This window comes from Bufo bufo, chromosome 8, assembly GCF_905171765.1.
Source record: "Bufo bufo chromosome 8, aBufBuf1.1, whole genome shotgun sequence".
In the NCBI taxonomy this organism is placed as follows: Eukaryota; Metazoa; Chordata; class Amphibia; order Anura; family Bufonidae; genus Bufo; species Bufo bufo.
The window spans coordinates 169,113,977-169,119,976 of NC_053396.1; the positions used below are offsets into that span (position 1 = coordinate 169,113,977).

Sequence of the window (6,000 nt, forward strand, 5' to 3'; positions counted from 1 at the left end):
CTACGTTCCTTGGCCCAGCTTATTATTCGGGCCGGGAATTTTGTTTGTGAGGCCTCCCTTGATGCGGGAGCCCTTATTGCACGCTCCTCCGCCCTGGCAGTTTTCCGTCAGGAGTGAGCTCTGGCTGAAGGTTTGGAAAGCGGACGCTGCCTCCAAACGTTCCTTGGCGGGGCTACCGTTTGCGGGTTCCCGCCTTTTCGGGGTCCGCCTAGACGAGCTTATTTCGGAGGCCACGGGTGGTAAAAGCACCCATCTTCCTCAACCCCAAGCCAGGGGCGCCCCCCGCGGACGCCCTGGTGCGTCTCGTTTTCGGTCCTCCCGCAGGGCCTCTGGGGCTCCCCCCACAGCTGCCGCTTCGGCTCCTCCCCAGGATAAGCGTAGGAAGCCGTTTTTTCGGGCGCAGGCCACAGGCTGCCCGCACACCCGCAGCAAAGCAGTCCTCTGCCTGAAGGCGCGCCCCCACCCACCCGGGTGGGGGGCCGGCTCCTCCTTTTCAGGGACTTCTGGATGGCTCACGTCTCCGACGCCTGGGCTCTCGAAATTGTGTCCTCAGGATACAAAATCGAATTTGCATCCTTCCCTCCAGATCGTTCTTTCGCTCCCGCCCGCCGCGGGACCCGAAAAGCCGCGGCTGCGGTTCTCTGCGGCTGTTCAAGCCTTACTGGACAGGGGGGGTGATTACCCCCGTTCCTCTAGAGGAAAGGTTCCATGGTTCTACTCGAACCTCTTTGTAGTTCCCATGAAGGGAGGTTCGGGTGACGGCCCATTTTGGACCTCAAAAAGCTCAACCGTTTTTCTCCTCCTTCGACGGTTTCGGATGGAGTCCCTCCGTTCCGCGGTGGCTTCCCTGGAGCAGGGAGATTTCATGTCTTCCATCGATATACAGGATGCCTACCTCCATGTTCCGGTAGCCCGGTGTCACCATCGCTTCCTCCGATTCGCCGTGGGGGCCTCCACTTCCAATTTGTCGCCCTTCCCCTTTGGCTGGCAACAGCCCCCCGGGTGTTCACCAAGGTCCTGGCCCCGTTTTTGGCCTTAAACTCCGTTTTCCAGGGGTGTTTTTTTGCTACCGTACTTGACGATATCCTCATCAAGGCTCCGTCCCTTTCTCAAGCGGTTGCCAGCGAGGATCTCACTCTAGAGACTCTGGCGAGGTTCGGTTGGGTCATCAACTTCCCCAAGTCCTCCCTTCCCCACCTCCAGACAACTGGTCTTCCTGGAATGCTTTTATGACACGGGAGCGGCGGAGGTACGTCTTCCCTCGGAAAAACGACTGATCCTCCGTCGGGCGGTTCGGGGTCTTCTTCCCCACCCGTCGACCGTCCTACCGCTTCTGCATGCGGGTCTTGGGCAGATGGTTGCCTGCTTCGAGGCAATCCCATTTGCGCAGTTTCACTCCCGCCCTCTCCAACGGGCGGATCCTCTCCTCTGGTACAAATTGCCGGAGTCTCTGGATCATCCCTTCCATCTATCGCCTCCGGTGCGGTCATCTCTCCGCTGGTGGTTACAGTCCCCCTCTTCTGGGCAGGTCCTTTCTGCCACTCAACTGGTTGGTGGTTACAACCGATGCCAGTCCTCTTGGGCTGGGGGAGGCGTGTTTCCTCCCCGATCCGTCCAGGGCATTTGGTCTCCATCGGAGTCCAAACTCTCGATCAATGTCCTGGAGCTGAGAGCGGCCCTTCTGTCTCTGCGACACTGGACTCATCTGCTGAAGGGTCATCCAGTTCGTGTCCAATCGGACAACGCCACGGCTGTGGCGTACATAAACCACCAGGGGGCACTCGCAGCGCTGCAGCAATGCGGGAGGTCACCAGCATTCACCGTTGGGCGGAAGCTCACGTCCGGCCATATCTGCAATTTTTATTCCAGGGGTGGACAATTGGGCGGCGGACTTCTCAGTCGCACCACCGTCGACCCCGGCGAGTGGTCTCTTCACCCGGAGGTATTCAAGGCCATTTGCCTTCGTTGGGGCATACCGGACGTGGACCTCATGGCCCTCCAAATTCAATCACAAGGTCCCCGCCTATCTGTCCAGGGCCAGGGATCCGGGAGCTTGCGGAGCCGACGCCCTCGTTCTTACTTGGCGAGGCTTCGCGCGCCCATACATATTCCTCCCATCCCACTCCTGCCAAGGTCCTTCGGAAGATCGCGGCGGAAGGCGTCTCGGTGATTCCTGGTCGCTCCGACTGGCCCCGCCGGTTCTTGGTAATGCCGACCTCATGCTGCTCCTGGCAGACGCGCCCTGGCCACTGCCCGCCAGGGAAGATCTTCTCTCTCAGGACCGATCTTCCACCCGCGTTTAGAGTCCCTACGTTTGACGGCGTGGTTGTTGAGACCACCGTCCTGACACGTAGGGGTTTTTCTGCGGACGTCGTCCGCACCATGATCCGCGCCCGTAAGCCGTCCTCTTCTAGGATCTATTATAGGACCTGGAGGACCTTTTTGGGGTTCTGTGCCGATCTGGGGATTCCGCCGCTCCGCTTTTCTCTCCCCACCGTTTTGTCCTTCCTGCAGAGCGGACTTGCCCAAGGTCTGGGCCTTAGTTCTTTGAAGGGTCATGTGTCTGCGCTGTCCATTTTGTTTCAGCGCCCACTGGCCCCCCTTGGTCCTGTCAAGACCTTTCTTAGGGCGTGGCACACGCGGTTCCCCCGTACCGCCCTGGGACTTGAACCTGGTTCTCTCAGCGCTCCAGGCTTCTCCTTTCGAGCCTCTGCGGACGGTTTCCTTGCGACTTCTGTCCTGCAAGGTTATTTTCCTTGTAGCCGTCACCTCTCTTCGGAGGGTGTCCGAATTGGCTGCACACTCCTGTCTGGAACCTTTCCTAGTGTTCCACCAGGACAAGGTGTTCTTCGTCCGGACCCTTCCTTCCTTCCTAAAGTGGTCCCTGCCTTTCATCTGAACGATGGACATCGTTCTCCCCTCTTTGTGTCCTTCCCCATCCCACCCGCGGGAGAGGAAGCTTCATCGCCTGGACGTTGTCAGGGCGCTCAAGGTTTACCTGGAGGTAACCAGCTCTTTCAGGCATACGGACTCGCTCTTGTGGTTCCGGAGGGGTCGCGCAGAGGATGGCGGCATCCAAAGTTGCTATCGCCCGTTTTGTCAAGAAGGCTGTTACTGAGGCTTTATCTCGCCAAGGGCAAGGTTCCGCCCCTTGGGTGTTACCGCTCACTCCACTAGAGCGGTCGGGGGCTTCCTGGGCTCAGAGTAATCGGGCTTCTACGGAGCAGATTGCAAGGCGGCCACTTGGTCCTCCTTGCACCCCTTCACCAAGTTCTACAGGGTGCATTACTCATGCGACGGCTGACGCTGCTTTAGGCCGTCTGGTGTTGCAGGCGGCAGTTGATTGATGCCTCTGTGTTGGTCTAGTTTGTTCTGGTCCCTCCCTTCTGGGACTGCTCTGGAACGTCCCATGGTATCCTGTGTCCCCCAAGGAATATGGGCGAGAAAAGGAGACTTTTGTATTACTTACCAGGTAAAGTCTCTTTCTCGCTCTTCCTTGGGGGACACAGCACCCGCCCTTCATTTGGGTTACAGTTGTGGTTCCGGCTTGGTTGCCCCCGTTGAGGGCTCGACAGTTCTTTTTCCGGGTTGGTGGTTATCTTTCACTACTTGGACACGCAACTGGCCAGTCTCTTCTCCAGGCTGAAGGTATAGCTGATGGAGGAGGGGCTTACAGCTTTCACTTAGTGTCACGCCTCCTAGGGAGCAGAGCTATACCCATGGTTTCCTGTGTCCCCCAAGGAAGAGCGAGAAAGAGACTTTACTGGTAAGTAATACAAAAGTCTCCTTATCCAAAAAAAAAAAAAAAAGAGTTTTGTTGGGTGACAGAAACCCTTTAAAAACAGAAGTTCGCTCATCTCTACTGAAAACCCCTTTGTTCTGCAAAGTGCTTTGTTGGTGGAAACTGTTTTTTCTCCTTTCCTGGATGACCATGTTTTGTCTCTTTCTCTCTATTCTTTACATATTTTCCTGTAATTGTGAAGTTCTTCATTCATTTCTTAACCATGCAGGTCACGATCAGGAGATCTATGACTATGACCCCAGTGCTGAGGATATGCTCTGTCTGACCATAGCGATGTTCAGCTTACTGGCCCCTTTGTTTCTTATATTAAGGTAATTTTAGTTCGTGTAATTAACTGTTTGTTTGTTTGTTTTTTTTTAGCTTTTTATGGTTTTGTAATTCTGTGACTTGATTGTTTTGTTTTAGGAAAGAGGGAAAACTGAATGAAAAGTCAGAGACAGTTGAAGAGCATGAAGAATGGAGGAGGAACAAAGGTATTTCTTGTGATTTTCCAGGCTCTCCGGTTTGTGAAGCTCTGCTACACTAGCACTTTTGACTCTGCTGTATCGAGTAAGATAAGGCTCTACCACTGTTCAGAGTGAGGTAATAACTCACAACTAGCTGGCAGCAGCCTTCTCTTCTATCCTCAACTCTCACTCCTAGATTTTATTTTTTGTGACTGGGGACAGAGAGGTGCCATTTGAGATAAGAGGCTGAATAAGGGGAAAGAGGAGGAAGGCAGCCAGAGAAGCCCTGGAGGAAGCATAATTCTTCAGTGAGATATATTACAAAGTTTTTTATTTTTGCCTGTACTTATCATTGTGAAAACTTGTTTATTTTTTTTTACCCCCAATATATAAAATGTACATTTTTTTTTTTTTTTACCTATCAGGCTTCAGAAGGAACAGTTATTAGAAGAGAAGAAGAGATGAAATAAAGGAAGTACAGACTTAGGAAAATAGCAGCACAGTTGTTACAGCAAGAGAAGCACAACAGGTAGCGAACGCAGGAACTACTATGTCTTTAACACCTTAAGGACCAGGCCCTTTTTTAGCAAAATCTGACATGTCACTTTATGTGGTAATAACTTTAAAACGCTTTTACTTATCCAAGCCATTCTGAGACTGTTTTCTCGTCACATATTGTACATCGTCATGATGTACAATATGTGACGAGAAAACTGTCTCAGAATGGTAAAACTGAGTCAAAAATGTTAATTTTTATTTATGAAAAAAATACCAAATTTACCAACAAATTTTGAAAAATGTCCAAATTTTAATTTCTCTACTTTTATAATAGATAGTAATAACTCCAAAAATAGTTATTACTTTACATTTCCCATATGTCTACTTCATGTTTGGATCATTTTGTGAATGCCATTAATTTTTTGGGGACGTTGGAAGGCTTAGAAGTTTAGAAGCAAATCTGAAATTATTCCAAAACCCAGTTTTAAGGACCAGTTAAGGTCTGAAGTCACTTTGTGAGGCTTACATAATAGAATCCACCCACAATGACCCATTTTAGAAACTACACCCCTCAAGGGTATTCAAAACTGATTTTACAAACTTTGTTAACCCCTTTAGGTGTTCCTCAATAATTTTTTGGTTGGTTTCAGTTTTACATAATAAAGCATTTTCCAAAGCGTCTCCATATTCTGAAAGTATTAATAATCATAATAATAATATAAATAATAAAAATAATTATTTATATATTTTTTATTTGTTGGCGACTGTCTTATGTAGGGTGTATTTTTTTGCGGGATGAGATGAACGGTTTTGATACGATATTTGGGGTGCGTATGACTTTTGATTGCTTGCTATTACACTTTTTGTAATGTAAGGTGACAAAAAGGCTTTTTCGACACCATTTTTTTTTTTATTTTTTACAGTGTTCTTCTGGGGGGTAGGTCATGTGATATTTTTATAGAGCAGTTGTTACGGACGTGCAATACCTAATATGTGTGATTTATTTATTTATGTAAGTTTTACAAAATATCATTTTAGAAACAAAAATAAAATAAATCATGTTTAAGTGTCTCCTTAGGGCCAAGTTCACACGAACGTGTGTGATCCGTGGCCGTATTGCGGGCCTCATACACGGCCACAGCTCCGTGTGCCATTCCGCATCACGGATCGCGGACCCATTCACTTCAATGTGTCTGCAAATCCGGAATTTCGGAACGGCCGCACGGAACAGGACCCCTCGGAAGCACTACGGAG

The 6,000-nt window shown here is 50.0% G+C and overlaps 1 pseudogene; it reads left to right on the top strand.

Moving 5' to 3' along the window:
• Positions 1-6,000, top strand: part of LOC120978106 — a 135,662-nt pseudogene that overhangs the window by 71,817 nt on the left and 57,845 nt on the right.